At 47.1% G+C, this 25,063-nt stretch overlaps 1 pseudogene; it reads right to left on the minus strand.

The window, feature by feature from the left end:
- Window positions 1-1,212: 1,212 nt before the first annotated feature.
- Window positions 1,213-2,383, minus strand: LOC115382164 (uncharacterized; annotated as a pseudogene).
- Window positions 2,384-25,063: the final 22,680 nt, after the last annotated feature.

Genomic DNA, 25,063 nt, shown 5'->3' on the forward strand with positions numbered 1-25,063 from the left:
TTGATATGAATTGATTGTCTTTTTTAACATTTTTACTCACACACAACTATCTTACACACACCGAAATAAACCTCAAATACCCCGGAGCCACAAATGAAGAAATAAAGAAAGAGTTTATACAGATATGGCGGCCGCCATTTTCTCACTGCGGGCCGTCAAATTAAACCGTTTCCACAAATAACATATTTCTTACTGACTGAACACATATTACCAGGGATCTACATGACTTTACAAACATCTGTGATTATATAGACAGTGGGTAACTGACCTGTAAATAGTGAAAAGATTCCACAGGAATCAGCACACGACACATCTGTTGCTCCTTCTCCATTCATTCGGATTGTGACCGTTCCTTGCTCTGCACCGCTAAAAGGGTCACTGAATGAATGCTCCCAGACGGTGCTGCCACCTTGTGTCCTTTCGGAGAACAGCATGTCATGCACTTCCATTTGTATCTTAATAATCACCCGGAATACAGAAAAAATGACATTTTAACAGTGAAATAAACAGAAAGCAATAACCTCAACAAAACATTTCTTTTGTGAGTATCACATTCCCTAAAGGAAGCATATATAACAGAAATAAAATTGGCCCGAGCACGGACCCTTGAGGAACCCCATAACTGACCTGGGAGCACGGTGAGGACTGTTGGTTAACGTGAACAAATTGGTACCTATTAGATAAATAGGATTTGAACCAGCAGAGGGCTTTTCCTCTGATGCCGACCTCACATTATAACCTCTGCAGGAGAATATTGTGGTCAATTGTATCAAAAGCTGCACTGAGGTCTAGGAGAACTTTAGGTTACTTAACGTAACCCCGGTTCTCAGAGTAGCATGAGTGAGATGTCTCACTATGGGATACGCCCCCAGCGTATGCCTCAGAAGCATTTATCTCACTACGCCAATCCTGATTGGCTGGTGATCGCGACGCCCACCGAGGGTGGAGCCACCTACCCTTTAAGTAGCCTGCGTCATCTACGCAGCGTCACTCAAAATAAGCACCTCTTCTCGCTTCGCCCAGCAAGAAGGGCTGTCTGGTGAGACATCTCACTCATGCTACTCTGAGAACCGGGGTTACGTTAAGTAACCTAAAGTTCTCTTTCATAGCATTCGTTTCGATGTCTCACTATGGGATATGGAAACTCCCGTATTGCCAGACATGCTTATCTCGATCGACCACCAGCTCTCAGGAAAGGCCCTCCCCCCTGCCCTAAGAGAGCCCCGCAGTCAGTACTGCATGAGCCAGGCTCAGAGCAGGGATGTCCAGCTTATAAAAGCGGACGAAGGTGAGAGGTGAAGACCAGCTCGCAGCTGCACAAATCTCCTGAATTGACACCCCTTTACACAGGGCCCAGGATGCAGCCAGGCCACGTGTAGAATGGGCCCGCAGGCCCACAGGGGCCTGAAGACCTTGACACGTGTAGGCCAGGGCGATCGCTCCCACAATCCAGTGGGAGAGTCGCTGCTTCGTGATGGGTCTGCCCCTGCAGGGGCGAGCCCAGGACACAAAGAGCTGGTCACCTTCCCGAAACCCCATTGTCCTGTCCATATAAATCCGCAAGGCACGGACTGGACACAGCATGTGCAGCCGCCGTTCTTCCGGAGAAGAAAATGGCGGTGGAGAAAATGCTGTAAGAACAATAGGAGAGCATGAGCCCACCACCTTGGGCACGAAGGCCAGGTGGGGCTTCAGTGACACCCTGGCATTCCCAGGGGCAAACTGAGTGCACGAGGAGTGCACTGAGAGTGCATGAATGTCACTAACACGCTTGGCAGAGGCCAAAGCTAGAAGCAGCGCTGTCTACAGAGACAGATGCTTCAAGCTCACCTCCTCCAGTGGTTCAAATGGAGCTCCGGAGAGCCCATGTAAAACCACCGCCAAGTCCCATGGGGGCGCCAGCGGCCTGGAAACAGGAAGCAGCCTGCGTGCCCCTTTCATGAAACGGCAGACCAAAGGATGCTGGCTGACCGTTTTTCCACCAAACCCCACATGGCACGCGGCAATTGCAGCCAGATACACCTTTATTGTGGAGAAGGCTTTACGTTTGTCAATCAAGTCCTGCCAGAATGACAAAATAACACCAACAGTGCACTGAAAGGAGATGTGTCCTTTTTTCTGACACCACTCCTCAAACACCCTCCACTTACAGTCATAAAGAGACCTAGTGGAGGCTGCTCTAGCACTCTGAATAGTGTCAATCACATTCTGAGGGAGTCCAGCAGTATTTAAATTACACCACTCAGGGGCCAGGCCCAAAGAGCCAGGCGCTCCGGATGTGGGTGAAAAACTGCTCCCCCTGCCTGTGACAGCATGTCCCTGCGGAGGGGAAGCTGCCATGGCTGCCCCGACAGGAGCTGATAAACCTCCGCTAGCCAGTGCATGGCCGGCCACTGCGGAGCTATCAGAACCAGCGCGTGGCGATGCTCCCTGACTCTGTCCAGAGTCGGGGGAATCAAAGCCAACGGGGGAAAAGCATACAGGAGGACCGACGGCCAGACGTGCGCGAGCGCGTCCACGCCGAGCGGCGCACCTGGATCGCGTATTGAGAAAAACAGCGGACATTGCGCGTTCTCTCTCGACGCGAACAGATCCACAGCGGCTCTGCCAAAGCGGGCCCACACCTGCTCCACGAGGGCTGGATGTAACATCCATTCCCCGTAGAGCGGCGCACCCCTGGACAACAGGTCCGCCCCCCGGTTCAGAGCCCCCGGGACATGGGTGGCTCTCAGAGACCGGAGGCGGACGCTGCTCCACAGGATCAGTCTGCATGCCAGCATGTGTAATTGCCGGGAGCGCAGACCTCCGTGACGGTTGATATATGCCACCGTCGTCGTATTGTCCGTTCTCACCAGGACATGATGTCCCCTGAGAAGCGGGAGAAAGCATCTCAGCGTGAGAAACACCGCCAAGAGCTCGAGGTAGTTTATGTGAGCGCGCTGGAGATCCTCGCTCCAGACGCCCCTCACGTAACGGTCCTCGCATATACCACCCCAGCCCGACATGCTCGCGTCTGTGGTGATCACTTTCCGGGACAGGACGGGGCCCATAGGCACCCCTGTCACCAGAAAAGCCAGGTGGCGCCAGCGACGCAGTGCCATTACGCATTGCGCACTGACCGTCACCCTCCGTGCACCATGACGCACGGGATTCAGCCTGAGGGAACGCACCCACAGCTGAAAATCCCTCATGTACAGACAGCCGAGCCGGACTACAAGGATGGCCGAAGCCATCAGGCCCAGTAGTCGGAGGCATAATCTGAAGGGGACCAGATTGCGCAGGGTGAAACGCGAGAGGCAGGCTCTGAAAGCGTTCACCCTCGCCGCTGACAGACGGGCCGTGAAGGACACCGAGTCGAGTGATAACCCCAGGAAGATTATTTTCTGCACTGGAGATAATACACTCTTTTCCGAGTTTATCATAAAACCCAGGTCGATCAGGTGTTTTATGAGGATGTGCGTTTGCGCGATGGCGTCCTCTCTGGACCGTGCCAGGAGGAGCCAATCGTCCAAGTACGTGGCCAGCCTGATGCCCTGTCGCCGTAGCGGGGCAATGGCCGCTTCCGTACAACGCACAAACACCCTTGGGCTCAGAGATAACCCGAAGGGCAGCACTCTGTACTCGTAACAAACACCCTGAAAAGCAAACCTCAGATATTTCCTGTGAGGAGGATATATCGGAATGTGGAAATATGCGTCTTTGAGGTCGACTGACGTGAACCAGTCGTTCCGACGCACCATACGCAGCAGGGATGCGTGTGTAAGCATCCTGAACTGGTATGTTCTGAGGTATTTGTTCAGAGCCCGGAGATCCAGGATTGGGCGAATCCCGGTCCCTCCTCGTTTGGGGACCAGGAAATACCTGGAATAAAAGCCGCTCTGACATTGTCCGGGAGGCACCACGCATATTGCTCTCTTTTCCAATAGCGAGTGAATTTCCTCCTGGAGAACACGAGCTGACTCTCCGCGCGCCTGAGAATGCACTATACCAGAGAAACGAGGGGGAACGGCTGCAAACTGAAGCCTGTAACCCCGCGATACCGTTCTCAGGACCCAGGCTGAGCTGGGGAGCGCGGCCCATCTCTCTGTCCTCAGGCAGAGTGATGTGACAGCGTCTGTCAGACCGCCTGTCACTGGAGACTCCATAAACGGTGTTATGGCGCCCCCTAGTGACAAGATGCGGCTGCAACCGGCGTGCGCCACTGCGCATGCGCCGGGTGTTAGTGCATTGACAGGTCCGGTGCAGCTCCGGGACCGGAGACGGGACGTCACCCGCTCCGGAACCGGGAGCGACACCGAACTGTTTATATGTTCTTGTTTGTTAATTGTGACTGCGCCCTCGACCTGCTGTCTGGATGCGGCAGTGGGACACTTTTTTATTAAACAAGAACAGTGAAGTGTGCTTGTGTGACTTCGGGGAGCGCACGCAGTAGCGGGGACTCGTGGGCTCCGGAAATCGAACCAAGCACGCTGAGGAAGAAAGACAGGTGGGGCTGCTGAACGTGCAGCACCGGCACCGGTCTGAGGAAGGAGACCATCAGGTCGGCTTCTTCTTCTTCCTGGCCTGCGGACCGGCAGTCTGCTCGTTCTGTGACGGCAGAGCTGCTGTCGCTGCAGTGGCCTTTCTGGGCCAGCCGGACCTCGCCTCCTGTCTGGGTGGACCAGCAGGGGCAGGACGGGCTTTCGGCCGTGTGGGGATTTTAAACTGAGGGAAAGAAGGACGTGCCGTAGCCTGCGCGGCGCTCTGCCGCGGGGCTGGGGCAGGTGGACGCTCGGCTTTGCGCGGGAGGCAGAGCTGGAGAGCTTCATCCTCCCTCTTCTTCGCCTCGCAGCGCTGCTGCATTGAGGCGAGAGCGGAGCCAAAAATGCCGTCTGGTGTGATCGGCATGTCCAACATGTCCTCCTTCTCTCTGTCCGATAGGTTAGACAGGTTGAGCCATCTGGCTCGCTCCTGTAACACCATCGTCCCCAGAGACTTACCCGTGGCCTGGACCGCACAGCGCTGCACGCGGAGGCATATGTCCGTTATCACGGTAATCTCGTCCCACACCGCTGGGTCAGGTTTGGTCGCCATGTCCTCAAACAGGTCCGCTTGGTAAGCGGAGAGCATGGAGGAGACATTAAGCGCCCTGACAGCCAGTGCTGCTGCCCTGTAAGCCCGCTCAGTCATGGCGGACTGGACGCGGTCCGCTTTGGAGGGCAGCGTGGGATCCCTGGATGAAGCGGCTAGCCGCGGGTGCAAATGTGCAGCAACTAGCGGCTCCATGGGGGGCATACGGAGAATACCGAGCTTCTCCATGCCCTCGCAATCCAGGGAGGAAGCTCCGTGGATGGAGCTTCTGCCGCTGAACGGGTGATCCTTCCATGAGGAGGACAACTCGTCGAGCAGCTCGGGGAAGACGGGGAGCAGCTGCTTAGCTGTCCTCGCAGCCTGAGGGAATTTCTTCCCTTCATAACGGGACCTGGTGGTCTCCGTTATCGCTTCAGGCCAGGGGATGTTCAGCCGGGATGCAGCGCGTTTACACACGGCCTGCATGTCCATGCTGACAGCGGAGGGAGCGGGCGCGCTTCCCTCCTCGTCCCCGAGGACAGCCTCAGCGCCTGGTGTGGCGGGCTGAGCGGCAAGCTGAGCGGAGGGAATGAGGACATCGTCCTCACTCTCCTCCTCGGATATGAGGAGCTCCGAGATTGTCTCGTAGTCATCCTCATAGTCCAACTCCAAAACGTCTTCCGCGAGCGGAGTCGGGGCGGCTCGGTCCAGCTGGGAGCCCCAGCTGCCGCTAGCGCGCGGGCCGACAACCGCATCGTCACCTTCCTTCTCCCCGCTGGTGACAGGTGTGTCACCCGCAGGAATGAAGGGGTCCTGACCGGACGAGCTAGCTTGGCGTGCTAGGCGTCGTCGGAGACTCTTGGCGGTGAAGCGGGCGCAATGCTCGCAGGAGCCTGGGGCCTCGATAGCCTGCCGGGCGTGTTGCAGCCCGAGGCAAAACGAGCAGACCTGGTGTGAGTCGCGACTCGATATCTTATTGCCGCAGGCGCAGGGCCGGGCCCCGGAGTCTCCATCTCCTCTGGTGTGAGAAGCGTGGGCGTCCATCGTAGTTAGCTGGAAGCTAACCTGAGGCGCTGCGAAATTAGCTGGTGTGCTAATTCAGAAGGACGGAGTTAGCTGGTGTGCTAAACCGTGTCCACCGTCCCGTGGTGTGGTCAGGTAAGGACTCTCCAGGCTATGGTGAAGGCTGGAGGGTCGCGAAGTGTGGCAGCTAGCGCTCGGCGATGGAGCAGAGATAGCTCCGTCTGTGAACAGTTAAGCTAGCTGTCACTGAGGATAGAGATATGCTACACGAAGCGAGAAGAGGTGCTTGAGTGACGCTGCGTAGATGACGCAGGCTACTTAAAGGGTAGGTGGCTCCACCCTCGGTGGGCGTCGCGATCACCAGCCAATCAGGATTGGCGTAGTGAGATAAATGCTTCTGAGGCATACGCTGGGGGCGTATCCCATAGTGAGACATCGAAACGAATGCTATGAAAGAGAACCAGGATTGAGACTAGACCTGCGTCAGCCGCCAATAGCAAGTCATTAGTGACTTTAACTAACACAGTCTCAGTGCTGTGATAAGCTCTATATCCTGACTGAAATTTCTCAAATAAACTATTGTCCTGTAGGTGGCGGTAAAGCTGTTTAACCACGACTTTTTCCAGGACTTTTGAAATAAAAGGCAGATTTGATATCAGTCTGTAGTTGGCTAGAATATCAGGATCGAGATTAGGTTTTTTCAGCAGTGGTTTGATTACTGCGAATTTAAATGACTGTGGCACATAGCCATTTTCTAGAGAGGTATTTATTATAGTTATGAAGACATTACAATCGAAGTAATCTCAGCCCCATTTACTGATGAGAAACTATCTATTATTTCAGGTATTTCAGGTGGAGGCAGTGGCTGGATTCCCTGAGCTTGATCTGAGGAAAGCGCTTCACTGATTTTACCTCTAATGGTTATGATTTTATCATTAAAGAATTTAAGAAAGTCATGGCAGTTTAAAGATTCTGGGATTACTGGTTCCACTACAGTATGACTGTTTGTCAGTCTGGCTACAGTGTTGAATAGAAACCGAGGGTTATTTTTGTTTATTTCTATTAAACGAGAGTAATATAATGTCTTGGCTTTAAAAATAATTTGTTTATAGCTTAGCAAGCTACATTTCCAGGCCTTCAGAGATTGTTCTGATTTAGATTTACGCCACAGTCTTTCTAATTGCTGAGTTTTTTGTTTGAGAACACGGGTTTCAGAATCAAACCATGGAGCAACGCGCCTGGGTCGATTGGTTTTCAGCTGCAACGGAGCCACTACGTCAAGGGCAGATTTTAGTGAGTGCATAACACTGTCAATGAACTGATCACTATTATCACCACTGGTCAGTAAGCTCATTTCTGTGAGTTCACAAGATAATGCAGCAAATGCAGGCTGGATCAATTCTTTGTACCGAGCCACAGATTTTTCAGATAATGTCCGTATCAGCTGAATTTGATCTTTTTGAGCACAGTAGTCTTCAATCAAAACCTGAAAAGTAATTAAAAAATGGTCTGAGAGTATAGGGTTCTGAGGGAGAACATTTAGGTCACTGACTTCTATCCCATATGTTAAGACCAGATCCAGGGTGTGCTTGTGACTATGAGTGGATTCATCAACATTTTGAGTGAAACCGATACTATCTAATACTGCAATAAATGCATTACTCAAACTGTCACCAGAATCATCCACATGGATGTTAAAGTCACCTATTATAAGGATCTTGTTATGAGTCAATACTATATTGCTTAAAAACTCTGAGAACTCAATTAAAAAGTCAGAGTAAGGACCAGGAGGTCGATACACAATAATTAATAGCACAGCTTTTTGATTCTTCCAATTTGGACAAGTAAGCGTTAGTATTAAGCTTTCAAAAGAGTTGAATTTAACATTAGTTTTGGGTTTAAGAAGAAGACTGGAGTGGGATATCACTGCCACACCTCCACCTCGACCTGTTGATCTAGCTGTCTGGAAATTAACATAGGTTGGAGGGGTACATTCATTGAGCCTCACATAGTCATCTTGCTGGAGCCAAGTTTCTGTTAGAGCAAGGAGATCAATGTTATTGTCACCGATAAGGTCATTAACTAACAGAGATTTAGTGGAGATTGCTCTAATGTTTAGTAGACCACATTTTATGTATTTCCTACTGGAAAAGTTATTCTGTCTTGTACAGGTGTTAAGCTTTTTACCCATTGACTTTTTTTTTTAATGCTTTGAGCACTATGGACAGACACAGTCTCTGTTAGCCTAGGTAAACCTCCATGCTTGACTTGTAAAAATCCGGGAGCAGGATTAGTGACGGGATCAACAAGATCAACAGAGGAGCGTTCTACACGACTGCTCTGCGCCCGGGGCTCATAGCTGGATTGTCAATTTAGCGTACTGAGCCGATCAGCCATATTGTGAGCTAAAAGGGCTGCACCATCCAAAGTTGGGTGGATGCCGTCCCTGCGGATGAGCCCAGGCTTTCCCCAGAAGGTGCACCAGTTGTTTAGAAAAATAACTCCGTTTTCCTCACTCCATCTAGACAACCAGTGATTGAATGATGAAAGTCGGCTATACATTTCATCATTGACCAAATTGGGCAGGGGACCAGAAAATATTACGGCATCAGACATCGACTTAGCCAATTCACACACCGAGGCTACTTGTAATTTGAGCACCTCTGATTGTCTCCGCCGGGCATCATTACCGCCTGCGTGAATCACGACTCGACGGAATCTCCTACCTTCCTGTTTTAAAAGCCTAAGGTTCCCCTCGATGTCCCCCACTCTGGCCCCCGGGTAACACCTAACCTTCACCGCTGGCAGCTTCACGTCTCTAACTATAGAGCTGCCAATCACCAGCATGTCCAGTTCAGCCGGTGTGTCATCGCTGAGGGGAGAGAACCTATTGCAGACGTGAAGCGGTTCTTGGAGTGCTACGTGGCGGTGCTTAGCACTAGCCTTCCTCCGGACTGTCACAAACCGGTCCTGGTCTTGTCCCGGCTGCTCGGGACACGCTGCGGGGCTAGGCTTGCTAACACTCCTCTCACTGCGGGAGCGGGCTGCGAGCCCTGCCGCTACCTCGCTGTAGCTAGCGCTGCCCTGCCCCTCACATCTGCACAGCCGCTCCTCTAACTCGGTTACCCTGGCCTCCAGCGCTGTCAATACACTGCACTTTACGCAAATACCCCTATCGTCAAGGGAGGCAGGGTTCTGACTCAACATACGGCACACTGAGCAGGAAAGAAAAGAAGACAGAGGGGAGGACGCCATAGCGGTCCCGGCGGACCAAGCTAGTTAGCACGCTAAGCTAGTTAGCACGCCAGTGGCGCTAACGGCGGAGAAGAAATGTAATTCACGAGAGATCGCTGGTCAATCGGGGGCGAAAGTAACCCCGGGGGCGTAAATAACCCCGATTTTTGATTGCTTCGTGAATTAACAGTAATAGCAAGAGAGAGACAGCAAGCACTTCAGTTGCTCGCAGGCTTCAGCAAGCTTCACCAACACGGAAAACACTCACCGGAGTGACGTCAGACGCTCAGGCTGCGCAGAATCACAATCCAAAGTCTGTTCCCAGAGCGCTTGATTCTGAGGTGGAGGCACCAAATGAAGCCAAATTCACTACACATATCGTGCTGCGCTCTCCAAGGAATGCAAACTGGTCTGACCAATGCTGTCAGTAGCTGCAGCTTCCTGATGGCTGTGTCAAAAATGCAGCTGAGTTAAGCAGATGCATTTCAACAATTGTAACTTCTGGATTGTTAAAATGTTTACACAGCAAAAATTTCAAACATATATATATATATATATATATATATATATATATATATATATATATATATATATATATATATATATATATATATATATATATATATATTAATTCACAGTCCTCAATCCCACATTTGTCCAACCCCTTTGGCTCTTTCCTCCCTTTTGTTTCTATTTAATACACATTTAGACACACAATAAAGTCACAATATGGCCTTTATCAAATGAGTTACTGTAAGGAAAATAAAACCCAGGACCCCCACCTGTGTAAGTGAAGTGGCTGTGTTGCTCAGCATCCTCAGTGATGTCCAAAAGGCCGTTTTCCAAGGTAGGATCTTGGCAAAAAGAGGAAACCACATGAATCCCAGCATGAGGGAAAAACTGTTTCTGAATGAAAAGCCTACTCTCAACATGTTTTTGTTGATGGTTGGTTTCACCAAGGTCTCAAGCTGTGAACCTTTTGGTGAAAAGATTCATGGGGCTTCATTTGACCATCACTTCCTCTTATTACCTGAATTTCTGACCCTGACCAGGTTTACCTTACTCTGTCTTTAACTTTGCCTCACTATCTCCAACCCTCTGCAACAGAAATTGGTGGGCGCGGTGCTGACACGGAGCGTCGGAACAGGGGGAGCACACACATGTATGGTCATTGCACCCCCCCCCCCAATACACTGCGCCCTAGGCGGCCGCCTAGTTCACCTATGCCTAGAGCCAGCCCTGACCACACCTCCCCACATCACCAAACCCCGCCCCTTCTAATTTGAGGAATTCTTCCTCTCAGCAGGCACCACAAACCACTCATTAATATAATACATCCCCTAGCTAGTTCAAAATACACTCTTAAAAAAAAAGAAAATATACATAGTTGGTCCACAAAGCTGGTCAGGTAACTATTTTCCAGCCAAACACCCCTATAAAGTTGAACCTGTAGGAGCAGCTATGTTTTACTACATAAATGTCTGAGTGCGGTGGGGAGACAACATGGCATCTGGTGAGTGTCTGTCATCTATAGCGTAAATGTTTGAGAGCTGATGTGTGGGAGTACTGTCTAGTGTGCATACTTAACGGACCTACAGAACTGTTTTACGGAGAATCATGGTGAGGTTTGTGTGTGAATTTGTGCGTGTGTGCATGTGCATGTGTGTGTGCTGTCCAGTCAGAGGCAAGCTGCTCTGTCCAAATAGTTAACAGTTAATGGACTGAATGAGAATCTGTTAATACAGTACACTGAACATCAGGTTATTCTTTACGAAGAAATGGGTAATGTGTTTTTTGGGACAGCACCACTGCACGTTGCGCGTGTATTTGAATGCACTATTCTTCCATGCCTCCATGGGCCCACCAGGGGGCACAGGGCAATGACCAATGACTGTCCACCTGTCAAAACAAAAAACAAAACAAAAAATATCCACTCTTGCCCACAGCAGCTGGGATGGGCTCCGACCCTGAAAAGGACAAGCAGTAGAAAATAGATGGATGGATGAAAAAAAAAAACCAAACATATGGGATGCAGTTCAGTGCCCCTTCCAATACACGGCGCCCAAGGCAACCGTTAAGTTCGCCTATACCCAGGACTGACCCTGGGACAGCGGAAAGGAGTCGGAGGACAACGATGATGAGTACGAAGAGCAGTATGCACCCGAGTGGCACGAGGACTATGACGAAGATGACATCAACGAGGATGACTTCTTCCTCGATGACAACGAGTCATATGGTGAGTAAGACTTAAGATTATAAAATGGTGCAGTAATCCTACCACTTACAAATCCAAGCTCTGACATATAGGTTACATGTTTATCATCCTTCAAGTATAAATGCTATGTTAACTTCTGAAAACTATAAAATGGTGGAGTTACATAAGCACGTCAGCAAGATGAAGGTTCAGTGACGAGAACAAAGTAAAGTTTTCTCTTCTTTCGTACGACACTTGTCTGAGACACATCGCTGTTGCTGCACTCACTCAGGGACTACTAATTACCGTGCCACCCCCTTCTTCACAGACAATGGCGCAATTAAAACTTTATCGCTGAATAATCGCTTTACTGGGCGCCGGGGTTTAATGACAGTAGGTGTTAAGAAGCAAATGAACCCTCTGGAACAATATAACTCCTCAGCAGACTGGACACTAATCACAATGCTCGTTTACAGAAGGGCAGTAGTTAAGAATCAGTGAGCTCATATTGACAGGCCTCCAAATAGCACATTAATCAAACTTTTAGGTCCATCTTGATGCAAAGCCAGACTCCTCAATGTTGATGTACCGTGCATCCCAAAAGTATTCAATCCCCTTCACTTATTCCACATTGTTAAAGAAAAATCAAGAAGGATTAAATTATTTCTTTTTGTGATCATTTTAAACACAATATCCTAGTGTGGGACTTAATTTTATTACTAATATTTTTATTCTAAAGCTTGCTTGCTTGCTTACATATGATATTCAAGGGGAAAAGTACTATACTATGAATACATATAACCTTGCTTGTACAACTGCTTGTGTAGATTTTGATAAACTGTAATCATAACCCTAACAAGAGAACAGGAAGCCCTGGGAAGTGTTCTCGTCTGAGCTCTTGCAGAGTACACCAGGGGGAGCGAAGGGTGGAATGCCGAAGTCTGCCGGGGCGGGATAAGCAGAGATGAGAACCTGGGACTTACTGACCCATAAGCCTGGGAGTGAGGATGGCAGGACTGGGCGGACAATGCAAACTACCGAGAGCCACAGCTTGAGAACCCCACCTGCGAGCGAGGGATCGTAAGTACACACAGATTAGACATCACCTTTTGCCTGCTGAATGCTGCACTTGGGTAGATCAGAGACTAAAGGAGCAGAATCCTGTGTCAGGGAAACAACATCTTGCTGTAATAAATTGACACACTAAAAGCCAGGAGTCCTGAGGTCCTTATTGTACGCCTTGATTTTGGGATCCAAAAAGGCTCTGTGGGATCGAGGCATAATTGGAGAGGAAGCCTCGGGTAGAGCAGCACTGTGGAAACGGATTCAAGATCTTCTAACAACAGAATACAAAAAAGAGAGAGAGAGAGAATGAGACAGAAAGCTGAGAATGTGAGGTTGGTGTAATCTGATTCAAATTATCTAATTATTAACTAGAGCTGGTCAATTATGGAAAAATCCTAATCACAATTATTGGTCAATATTGTAATCACAATTATTTACATGATTGTGTCTTTGAATTTCGACCATTCATTGCTCATGTTTAAAGAGCACTCTCCTGTTAAACATATAAAAATAACTTGTGATGTAGTAGTAAAAAAATCAACTTTTGTCCTGCACTCGATCTTTTGAAACAAGAAATAAACAAATACAATAAGAGATAGCTTCAATAAAGTCATCTCCTAAGTGAGATTTGTCATGTCTGAGTGCAATGCCACAACATGCAACAAATTAAAGGAAAAAAAAAAAGAAGGTTAAGAGAGCTGTATCATGTTTTCCAAGCCTGCCAAAGTCATCTACATTCAATAATAAGCTGTTTTAGAACACCTAGCACTACGGAGTAGGTTTGTATTATGAAATTTTAGTAATTCTATATGTCGTATTTTCAACAGGGAAGCCAACCACATAACGGTTGGCCATGCACATTTCAGAACAGAAACACTAAATAGTTGTTGTTTTTTTTTTTTTTTTTTTTTTTTTTTTTTTTTGTTGTTGGTGTTGTTGTTGATTATATGAATTTTCAGATTGTTTTGGAGCTAAATTCACAATGACGATTGAAATTCGATTGATTTAGTAGGCCTATTATATTAACTTTCTGTTGATTTTTTGTGCCCAATTTGGAGCTGCAGGACACAACATGGACAGGACCACAGACGTCATATACGTAGGCACCTGGTTGCGTCTTTGAAAGACCTGCCTACGCACCGCCATCTTGGATGGTGGGTCAGAGATGCAGCGGTGCATGAAAGTGGATACAGGTAAGGGCTTCTCCTTCATCTTAAAGTAGAATTATTAGCTGAATTTTCCACAGAATTCCAAATGATTCGATTTGTTAAAAACATCACACATGCGGCTATGAGGTTGCTTGGCTATGTTAAAAACATCAAAAAACATTATTACAATTTTAAAAACATTTAAAATTCCAACATAATACAACTGGAAAAGATGCCAGATTATTTTGACCCTCTTAGGGATGTTCCAACTAAACCAGATACTGCAGAATCACTTTTCACTGGCAAAGTGAAAAGTTTTCACTGGCAAAGAATAACATGGAGAATAACAATTTAACTATTGTTAAATAGTGAAATAAACCCAGACGAGGCAGATTGAATCCCTCCACTCTGCCTCCAGGTTCATCACAGAAAATATAGCTCATTTTACATTATTCAACACATTACTGGTACTTACAGCTGGTTACTGGTGGAATAAATACCTTGAGACCCTATTTAAATACATCAATTGCTTATTCCTGCTGATCACGTTCTGTAACAAACCAAGAAAATTATCTGTATCCAGTCTGATGTGAAACCATCACATTTTTCGTTGTGGTACATTTTGAGCTTTCAGTTATTTAATTTTCTCTCTTTTATTTATTTATTTTTTTTTTTCAGATTAAAATTGTAAAAATGGCAGCTTTTACCTTTTCCCAAAGGTGGCTGACTTCTGATGCTAAACCTGACCAAAAGATGATGCTGATAAGAAGACTGACAGAAGATCAGACTAAATCTGAATAAGAGACACTGCTTCTCGATGCCATGGCAGAACAAAACATCATTAATAAACAAGTGTCTTATAGTTCTAGTAGTTTATAGTAGTTTGTAGATTTGCAGATGGTTTTAATGAGACAGATGTTGCATCCAAGGCTTTCCTGTTTATTTATCATGTTGAAACTCAGTAGGAATCAAAATCTAATATTTTATATGGAAATAGCAATATTGTGATGATTAATTAAAAGATAATAATAGCAATAACAATCATAATAGTGATTATAACATTTAAATATAATAACAACATTAATTACAAATATTGTGATAAAAATAGATATATCAATGCAATATAATAATGGTGATGATCAGAATCATGCAATTATAATACCAATAACAATCAAGTACAATATATATCCTTAAACCAATTCTCTCGATAAAAATCTCAATGAACCTGGAGTTTTTGAGTTCATTTGATTCTGTTTATGTCTGTGTGTCCTCCATGGCTGATATTTATAATAAACTGGAATAGAAGTTGAAAATTGATCGACTTCTGATCAATTTTATGGTGAAACATATAATTTCTCAATATGCTGTGGAAACGAGGTCCACCCCAGCAAGATGGCTGCCACGCAGGCATGTCAGCTCGATGTCTGTGCTCCCAGTAGTCCCACTGCCAAGAAGAGCAGCACACACATAATCCCTGAGAAATTTACCATCATATTTTTGGGGTTTTCTTATGAAGGATATTCATTATTAGGGGGCCAAGCCACGGATGGCCAGGGGACGGCGTATGCATCGCATATGCGTTCCCAGGACCAGCGGGGCTGGGAACCCTATTGTAATTGAAAGGATTTTTATTATTAGGGGGCCAAGCCACGGATGGCCAGGGAACGGCATATGCATCGCATAAAGTACCGTAAGTCTCTGGATGTGCAGGGACTGTCTTGGTTGACATGTCTCTGTAACATCGCGTGACATTTGGGGACCCTGGCTCAATTGGAGGAGTTTAAGTATCTTGGGGTGTTGTTCACCAGTGGGGGAAGAATGAAGCGTGAGATTGACAGGCGGATCGTTGCAGCGTCTGCAGTGATGCAGTCGTTGTATCGGTCCGTTGTGGTGAAGAGGGAGCTGAGCTGAAAGGCGAAGCTCTCAATTTACAGGTCAATCTACGTTCCCACCCTCACCCATAGTCATGAACTTTTGGTCATGACCGAAAGGACAAGATCCTGGATACAAGCGGCCGAAATGAGTTTCCTTCGTAGGGTGGCTGGTAGGGATGAGCCGAATACTCGTTTTAAACGAGTACTCATTACGGATAATGCATTTTTTCCGAATCCGAGTACAGCCCGAGCATTGTCAGTCATTATTCGTCCTCGTGCTGATGGGAGATCCTCATTGGTCCTTCATTCTGCTCCGTGCTCCACCGAGACGACAGGATCCTTGTGAAAGAAGCCAATCGGAGCTGATAAATTGAAAATGCGGTATTTTAATTCTTTGTAGCGTGCATTGTGCCTGAGGAAAACCATATAAGGTTGAAACGTCGGGCGATTGTGCATGCTCGGGGTTTTTTTTCGGGGGTTTTTAAGTTTCATTTTCCCTCACGTTTTTTTTTCTTCCGTTTTTTCTCTTCTTTTTCATAATAATTTGGGCTTGTGCTCCACTGGGAGGGTGTGATCTGTGGGAGAGAGATGATAACTGGACCGAGGTCCACGTCCTGGTCATGTCCGTGGCACTGCAGCCGCGGACATGACCAGGAAGCTCAGCAGGGGCGTATGAGAGGTTTCCCTGGATGTCGGGGAGATTCTGGTGGGAATCGTGGGGGGAGGCATTCATACAATTAAAATATTCATGTTCTGACTCAATAAAAAATACTTGTTCTGTAAATAGTTCCTTTACTATTGTGACCAAAAATTTTCAAATTGTATTTTGGCTTTTGTGTGAATAAATAATCATTTATATAACTTTATAAATATTCATGTTCTGACTAAAATAAAAAAAAACAAAAATCTATACTTTGTATCATTGAGACTTTTCTGTAAATAGTTTTCAAATGAAGAATCAATATAGCAACTTCTGAGCAATCCATATCAATTTCAGACTTAAAATAGTGCACCAATTTCTGCCACAGCACGTTTCCAGTTAAACCACGCCCACTTCCTGTTTAGACCACGCCCCCTACGAGTACAGATACGGATACAGATAATTTGGATGGGTAAACAGATACAGATACAGATACAGATAGTAGTGTACTCGCTCATCCCTAGTGGCTGGGCGCTCCCTTAGAGATAGGGTGAGGAGCTCATTCACCAGGGAGGAGCTCAGAGTAGAGCCGCTACTCCTCCACATCGAGAAGAGCCAGCTGATGTGGGCCTTGCATCTGTCTAGGATACCTCCTGGACGCCTCCCTGCGGAGGTGTTCCGGGCATGTCCCACTGGGAGGAGACCCCGGGGAAGACCTAGGACACACTGGAGAGATTATGTATCACGGCTGGCCTGGGAACACCGTGGGATCCCCCCGGAAGAGCTGGATGAAGTGTCTGGGGACAGGGAAGTCTGGACATCCCTGCTGAGAGTGCTTCCCCCTGCGACCTGTCTCGGATAAGCAGTACAAAATGGATGGGTGGATGGATATTATTGGGTTAAATCCCATCGTCTAGATTCGGACTAAAATTAGACCAATTATAGATGGGTTAATTTTGGTCTAAACTTAGACTTGATGTCTGATAGACGTCTCAGGCTCAGTGGGATGTGTGTATCAAATCAAATCAAATCAAATCAAATCAAATCAAATCAGATTTTATTTATATAGCACTTTTCATATTAATAAAAACAACGCAAAGTGCTGAACATTAAAAACAGTCATAAGAACAAAAAGAATAAAAACCGCGCCATCAAACAGTATGCACCACACACACACTCACCCTCACCCTCACCCTCACCCTCACACTCACCCTCACACTCACCCTCACACTCACCCTCACACTCACCCTCACACTCACACTCACACTCACACTCACACTCACACTCACACTCACACTCACACTCTACCATTAATTCGCACAGAACAGAGGAGACATGGCATGGCACTGAGCATCTTAGGGAAAACGCCACCAGTGGGGCCCCCCACACCAAGGGAAGTCGAGGGTCAATTAAAACTGGGGCTCCAGCGCCCGACCCCCGACCCCGACAGACCATGGGAACTCGCACACCAAAGTGTGGAGCCCCCAGGCCAGCCAGGACCAGAGTACCCGGGCACAGTAACCCCAGCATTGGACCAGCACCAACTCCCGGTGTGAAGGACCCCCCTGAGGAAACACTGGAATTAAACAGCTATAACATAATAAAATATGACACAAAATTAAAATAAGATAATAAGATAGGATTATAAAGTAAAAAAGTAAAACAAGTTGAATGTGCATAATAAAATAGAATAAAATTACATAAATAAGAATGGAATAAGAGGACTATAAAAGGTCAGTTAAAAGCCTGATTAAAAAGGTGTGTTTTCAACCTCCCTTTAAAAATATCAACGGTCTCTGCGGTCCTGAGGTTCTCTGGCAGGCTGTTCCACAGGCGGGGGCCATAATGGCCAAAAGCCGCCTCACCATGTAGAAGAAGACTATGTATATGTGAGTGGGTGTAGTTGTATAGTAGTAGTAGTCCATCATTTTTTTTCGCTGTGATTGGCAGAAAAACTCATGGCACCCATCATTAACCTCAGCATTAGCCAGTGTGTTGTGTTTTCAGGGTTCTAACTATGATGCCTCCGTATTTTCTGAATAAAGAGTTCACTGATAGGCACTATAGGTACAGGCTGAAGATTTCCTCAGAAATACAAACAGGAAGCAGAGAAAATATGCTGGTTACTGAGAGGTGTCATCACATCACACTCAAACCTGTGTCTTCTATTAAATTGGCTCCAGTATTTTTTAAGTATAGCCACGGTGTCTCATGACAACCCTTTGTTCTGTCACCTCTCACAGACAAATAGCGGTGCATAAGGTTGTCAGCAAGAGTGGCTGAGAGAAGATTTTTCTTGCAGGATGACACATTTACCCACCATGATAGTTTCACCCTTCAGCCCTCATGTTCAGGAGCATCTGTGGAAGAAAGGTCAGATAATAGCCCTCAAATAGACCACTTTGACCCACTCATCGTGGGATCTGAACCAGACGCTTCCTGATTACTTCTGCCAGGTCTCTGAAGGTCTATTCTTCACTCAGCTGTCCACTTTAATTACAAACTGTGTGGTGAAAAGATTCAAGAAAAATGTGTTGCCGAGACCTGAGTTATGTAGTCCGAGGAATCTTGAGTCAGCATCACTGAATCATCGATAGTTTAATAATAGTACAATCCTGTGATGACCCTGACAAGGCTTTATTTTTGCTGCTGATACCAAAGAATTTCAAAACAGTATTTATTTATTTATTTATTTATTTATTTGTTTATTTATTTATTTATTTATTTATTTATTTATTTATTTATTTATTTATTTTACTCTTTGTGGCAATAATTTCTGGCCTTTGTTTCTTATGCAGCCCCTCTACACTGTAAAATGAAATACCGTATTTTACGCACTATAAGGGGCACGTAAAAGCCTGTAATTTTCTCAAAATCCAGCAGAGTGCCTTATAATTCGATGCATCTTTTTTGCGGGAATTACGGTAATCACCCTGATCATATGCGCAAACGACCCCTGTTTGCTAAGCTGCTAAGCTAGCTAGTTTAAACAGAACGGAGCACGGCACGCGGCTGCACAGCCAGCCGACGTGGGGAGCGGTTGGACGCTGGGCGGCAGCATGCACGCTGCAACTCCGAGAACGGCCAGCCCCCGCCCGGTAGCTCACCCGCCGGGACGCCGGGAGCGGCTGGCCGGCTGCGGCTGAGCTGTCGGTGGGGCACTTCACTCAGGAGACTGCAGCTGGCTGAACCCCAGTGACCAAGCGAGTTAGACCAGTCGTGGGCGCGCTCTGAGCTGCACATCCGTGAAGAGGAGCGATCCTCAGTCAAACTCGCTCTGATGTGTCGCTTTACTCACACATTTCAACCGAGAATGTAACCACCTAGACTGCCAACATGTATTTCTCTCATACTATTCTATGCATCCTATGCACCTTAAAATGTGGTGCGCCCCATGTATGAATTTTTTTTTAATAAAAACCATTCATTGACTGTGCGCCTATTAATCCAGTGAGCCTTAAAGTGCCGAAAATACGGTACCTGCGTCTAACCTATAAAAAATAAGGCAAGTGATTGCATTGGTCTTTTTAAGTTGGGTCAACTTTATGGCTTTTTTAAGTAGAATGAAAATTACTGTATTATTTTATATGAGCTCAAAAAAATTAACTTGCGTTAAATCAATAGTACTGATAATGCCTAGTTGGATCTATCAAGAAAATTAAGTTTATCCAACTCGGAATTAGCAGTGATATTAGTTTAAATCAACTGGATTTTTATGAGTTGAATAAACTTAATTATCTTGATTGATCCAACTAGGCATTATCAATAGTTTTGATTTACCACAACTTAATTTGTATGAGCCCATGTAAAGTAATAAAGTCATTTTCATTCTACATAAAAAAAGCCTTAATTGAGATGAATGTTGTTGGCTTCGTTGATCTCGAGAGATCATGGACAAGCCAGGGCAAAGTTATGGAGTAACTGAGATTCCCAGTTGACAGATCCCCCTTCTCAGCCTTGCTGGTAGTGTCCAACGGAAGGGACAGGCCCATGCGGTTGGTACCAACTTGGCTGCAGGAGTTGCCAGAGGTGCCACAATTCAAGGACCAAAGGACCTTCGGGGCTCCAAATTTTTCTATGGTGTGGGGGGGGGGGGGGGTCCTCCCTTAGCCTTTGTCACTCCCGGGACGACCACAATGCAGTGGTGCTGTCTTAGCCATAGCTGGGGGTTGCAACATGCAGACAGGGGGAGACAGGAATCGAACCCACAACCTCTCAATTTTAAGACGTCTGCTCTCCCTCTGGCATAAATATAGCCATAATGTGCAAAATTCAGCATAACAAAGATGGCACAGCGATAAAAGTTAGTCGAATGACTGAGCAACCAAGTGACACATGCACATGCACTCTTCATCCTCCCCCTCCATCAGTCTGGCTGGAAACTGTTGTGGCTCAGCTGCGTTGCCACCACACTTATTTCTTAAAAGTTTAGCTCTGTCTTAAACATGGCCAAAAAAGTATCAACTTAAACACAACCACACATAGAGAAGTAAACACTCTTGCCAAGCACCGTGGCAATCAATGTAAAAAAAAAAACAAAAAACAAAAACAAAGAAAAAAACCAAAAAAAACCAAAAGCAAATCTCACACCCTCAATGTGGCTGCAAATGTTAAAAAAAAAATAAAAAAAATAAAAATAAAAATAAAAACTGTAACTCAGCAAATTAGTGTACTTGGATGATGGTTGGGGCGTAAGGTCTGCCATGCCCGAAGTACATGACACTGTGGCGGACTTTTACTGTAGACTGGGGATGCATGTTTAGCCACCTGGTGAGTGTGTGTGCATCTGGAGAGTGTCAGACAGAGAGCCAGCAGAGCCGCTCAACAGGGGTGAGGCGGGAGCGATGCAAAATCACCAATAAAGTTTCGGAGAAATTACTAGCGCCAAACGGACAAGATGCTACTGAGCGACGCAGTGGTGACAAAATGCCCCGATGTCTGGATGATGTTGTGTACCCAAACACCACCGTGAGTGTTTTTCCACTGTTTTTGGAAGTTGTATCACAAGTACAGTGCTGCAGTGGAAGCCCATGGAGAAGTTTGTGGTGAAAATGGAGCGGGGCGCGTGACGTCACCGAGGTTGCCATGCGACGGCCAACACTTGCATCTTTAGTTCAAGCAAACATTATGCAGCGGCAGCGGGCGCCGCTGGGGCCCACTTTACTCTTAGACAGTGTGTGTGGTGCTGCAAGGCATCATGGGAGGGGACTGTTCGGGCCATTCAGGCCGCGTTTTTGTGTGAAATTGTGTTTAATTGTGCTTCCTTTTGTTAAAAAATAAAAGCTCTGGTTGAGAAAAAGCAGCAGTCTCCTCGTTCCTTGCCTTCGTTACGGGTCGCCGCTTCAGCGCCACAATATATAATGGTTATAGCACCAAGACGAGCAGCCATGGTTGATAACCGGTTGTTGCTTAAAAGTCCATGTTTGTTGGTTAACTTGTAGTAGCTTCAGTTCACCACATGTGAAAGCAGCTAGCTGAAGTGTGATTAGGTAATGTTTGTTGAAAAACGGGACCTCTAAAGTAAACCTTACAAGTTGCAATAATTGGTTTAGCAGTACTAATCACTTAGGCTGTGTCCGAAATCACTCACTCATTCCCTATTCCCTACTCACTACATAGGGAATTGTATGTAGTGGACTATATAGTGGATTATATACTATATTTGGACACTACTTTTCCGCACAGTTAATTACGTCATTAGTGTCACACGATTCTAACATGCCGCGACTGCAGTGCGTTAAGGGATATATTGCTTCGTCTAGTGACCATCGGCTGTCCACTAGATTTCACGGTGAATTGTGGGATACATTGAGTGCACTATGTAGGGAACATCGATGCTCACTAGGCATTCGGACACCCCTACAAAATGGCGTATTCCCTATATAGTGCACTATATAGGGAATAGGGGGTGATTTTGGACACAGCCATATTAGATTAGGTATGTAGGACTAGATGTTATTATCTCTCAGTAGATACCTATGGCACCAATGAGACACTGTGGCAGGCAAATGAGTGACAGCATCCTTTGGGTTGTCAAGTGGGCACCCTCCTTCTTAGGTGTTTCGGTGACAAGCCCACGACACCTCCAGAGGGCTCAGCAGTGAATCCCAGCGTCCCAGGTTCACCTCCATCAGCCATCAGACATTTGGAGACCCAGGTCAAGTCTTTCCTCTTGCTCCATAGCCACTGACTCCCCTTCTCAGCAGCCCTGGAGAGGTCCCTGACAGCCTGCCTGTGAGCCTTAGCCCACACTCCCATCTCCCTAAGTAGCCTAGATGTTGATGTGGCTACGAAGCCTCTGCAGCCTACTTCCACTGGGCGTACTTTCACACACCAGCCTTGTTCTTTGGTGTCTGCTGCGAGATGGGAATACCTCAGCATCTTCCGCTCATAGGCCTCCTCCACTGCATTCTCCCAGGGTATTGTAAGCTCAATGATATAAGCGAGCTTATTCGAGGATGACCACAGAACGAGGTCTGGACGCAGATTGGTGGACGCAATCTCCGGTGGAAAGCAAAGTTTTTTGTCCAGGTCTGCCAGCAACATCCAGTCCCGTGCCTTACCCAGCTGCCCACTGTCAGCTGAACTGGTATTGCAGCTTGTTTGACCCTCCCGGACAAAGAATGTTGGCTGCCGATGTGATGGTGGCTGAGGAAGGGCGTTCGTTCTTGTGCGTTGGTTTTCCAGCACTGCTGCAAGACACCTTAGCACCTGATTGTTTCGCCAGGTGTAACGGCCCTGGCATAGGCTGATCTTGCATCCCACTAAGATGTATTTTAGTGTTGCTTGACATTGGCATAGAGAGCATGTGGGGTCTTCACCATACCACTGGCTCAGGTTTGCGGGGGAAGGTAAAACGTCATAAGCAGCCCTGATTATAAAGCTTGCCCTGAATGCCTCCATCTCCCATAGATCTTTCCAGGAGTTTTTTTTTTCTCTCCACTCCTTCCAAAGTCATCCACTGCCCTTGCTTCGCCTGTGCCACGGCTTTTGATCGCCTTCCATCTTCTTCTTCCCAGCGTACCTCCTGAACCACTAGCTGGCGCCTCTCGGCTGGATTAGCTTTATTCCAGGTGGGTGTGCCATTAGAGAGACCGAGACCACTCCTCCCCTCCTGAACAAGCCCCATGATGTCCCTGTGTCTGACTGCTGCCTTTGCCTGCTCAGCTGCTGTCAGCAGGGTCAACTTCCTTCCAGTGGCCAGGATAGGTGCTGCTTGGGCCACAAGTGGATCACAGGTACCCTGCAGGGTCATCTCCAACCTGACCTTGGCACACTTATACTCCTCTACCAGGCTGGAGATGGGAAGTTCTAACATCCCTCTTCCATGCTAAGGCACCTGAGAAGGCCAGCCACTTTCTGACATAGGCGTTGACCATCCTCTCCAGCTTTTCCACCTTTGACAGCGGAATTTCATAGAGGGTCAGTGGCCAAAGGAGACGTGGAAGAAGTCCATACTGCATGCACCAGAGCTTCAGCTTACCAGTAAGCAGGGTCCTATCAATGTTCTCCAGGCCGCTGGCTATGTCCTTCCTGAGCTGCTCTGTTTGCGCTTTATCTTTAAGGGAAGCATCATACCAGCACCCTAGGCTCTTCACCGGCTTCTCAGAGACCGTTGGAATGGCTTCTTCTCCAATGTGGAAACAGTGGTCTGACAACTTCCCCTTGATGATGGAGATGCTTCTGGATTTACTCGGCTTGATCTTCATGCGAGCCAGCTCGATGTTGTTCTGGAGCTTTCCCAGCAACTGCACTGTGCATGCCTTGGTCATAGTTAATAAGGTGAGGTCATCCATATAGGCCCTGATCGGCGCAGCCTCAGCCCAGAACTTGTTCGTTGTCCACCAACTACCCATCGAGAAGCCCGTATGATGACCTCCATGGCCAACGTGAATGCCAGTGGGGAGATAGTGCAGCCAGCCATGATTCCCACCTCCAGATGTTGCCATGCTGTGGTATACTCTGCTGTAGTCACGCAGAGCTGGATATCCTGGAAGTAAGCCTTGACCAGGGTTGTAAGAGCTGATGGAACTTTGAAGTAGTCAAAGGCTGTCCACAGGATATTGTGAGGGACCGAGCCAAAGGCATTTGCCAGATCCAAAAACACCACATGGAGATCTGTTCCTTCCTTCTTGGCGAGCTGAATCTGATGCCAAATGACACTAGCATGTTCCACACATCCCGCAAAGCCTGAGATGCCTGCTTTTTGGATTGACGTGTCAATCAAGTTGTTCCTTTGCAGGTAACTTGCCAGCCTATGAGCGACCACGCTGAAAAAGATTTTCCCCTCAACATTCAGAAGGCTAATCTGGCGAAACTGGCCAATTTCTGATGAGTCCTTCTCCTTGGGGATGAGGATCCCCCCCGGCTCTCCTCCAGGATGTTGGAATCTCCTTCTTTTTCCACACAACCTTCATCAGTTTGCAGAGGAATTGCATGACACCTGGAGCATTTTTGTAGAGCCTGTATGGGACTCCATTAGGGCCTGGAGCTGATGCGGCTCTTGCTCTCCGCACAATTTTGTCCACTTCACTCCACCTGGGTGGACTGATGTCTAGCTCGTATTCTGTTGTGCTAATTGGTGGAATATCAGGTGGGAGTGTAATCTCTTCCTGTCGCCGGTCATCTGTAGAAGCTCTTTTCAGATGTTCCTCAAGGTCGGCCTTTGACGCAGAGAGTCTTCCGCTCTTCTCTTTTGTGAATATGCTTTTCACAAATTTGAAGGGATCTTTGTGAAAGCGCGATCTTGCTTGCTCCTTCCTTCTGCGTTTCCTCAAGAGGTTTTCCGCTCTTCTCAAAGATGCGAGCCTATCCCTGTTTTCTACCTGCAGTTGAT

Source organism: Salarias fasciatus, chromosome 23 (assembly GCF_902148845.1).
Source record: "Salarias fasciatus chromosome 23, fSalaFa1.1, whole genome shotgun sequence".
NCBI classification, from domain to species: domain Eukaryota; kingdom Metazoa; phylum Chordata; class Actinopteri; order Blenniiformes; family Blenniidae; genus Salarias; species Salarias fasciatus.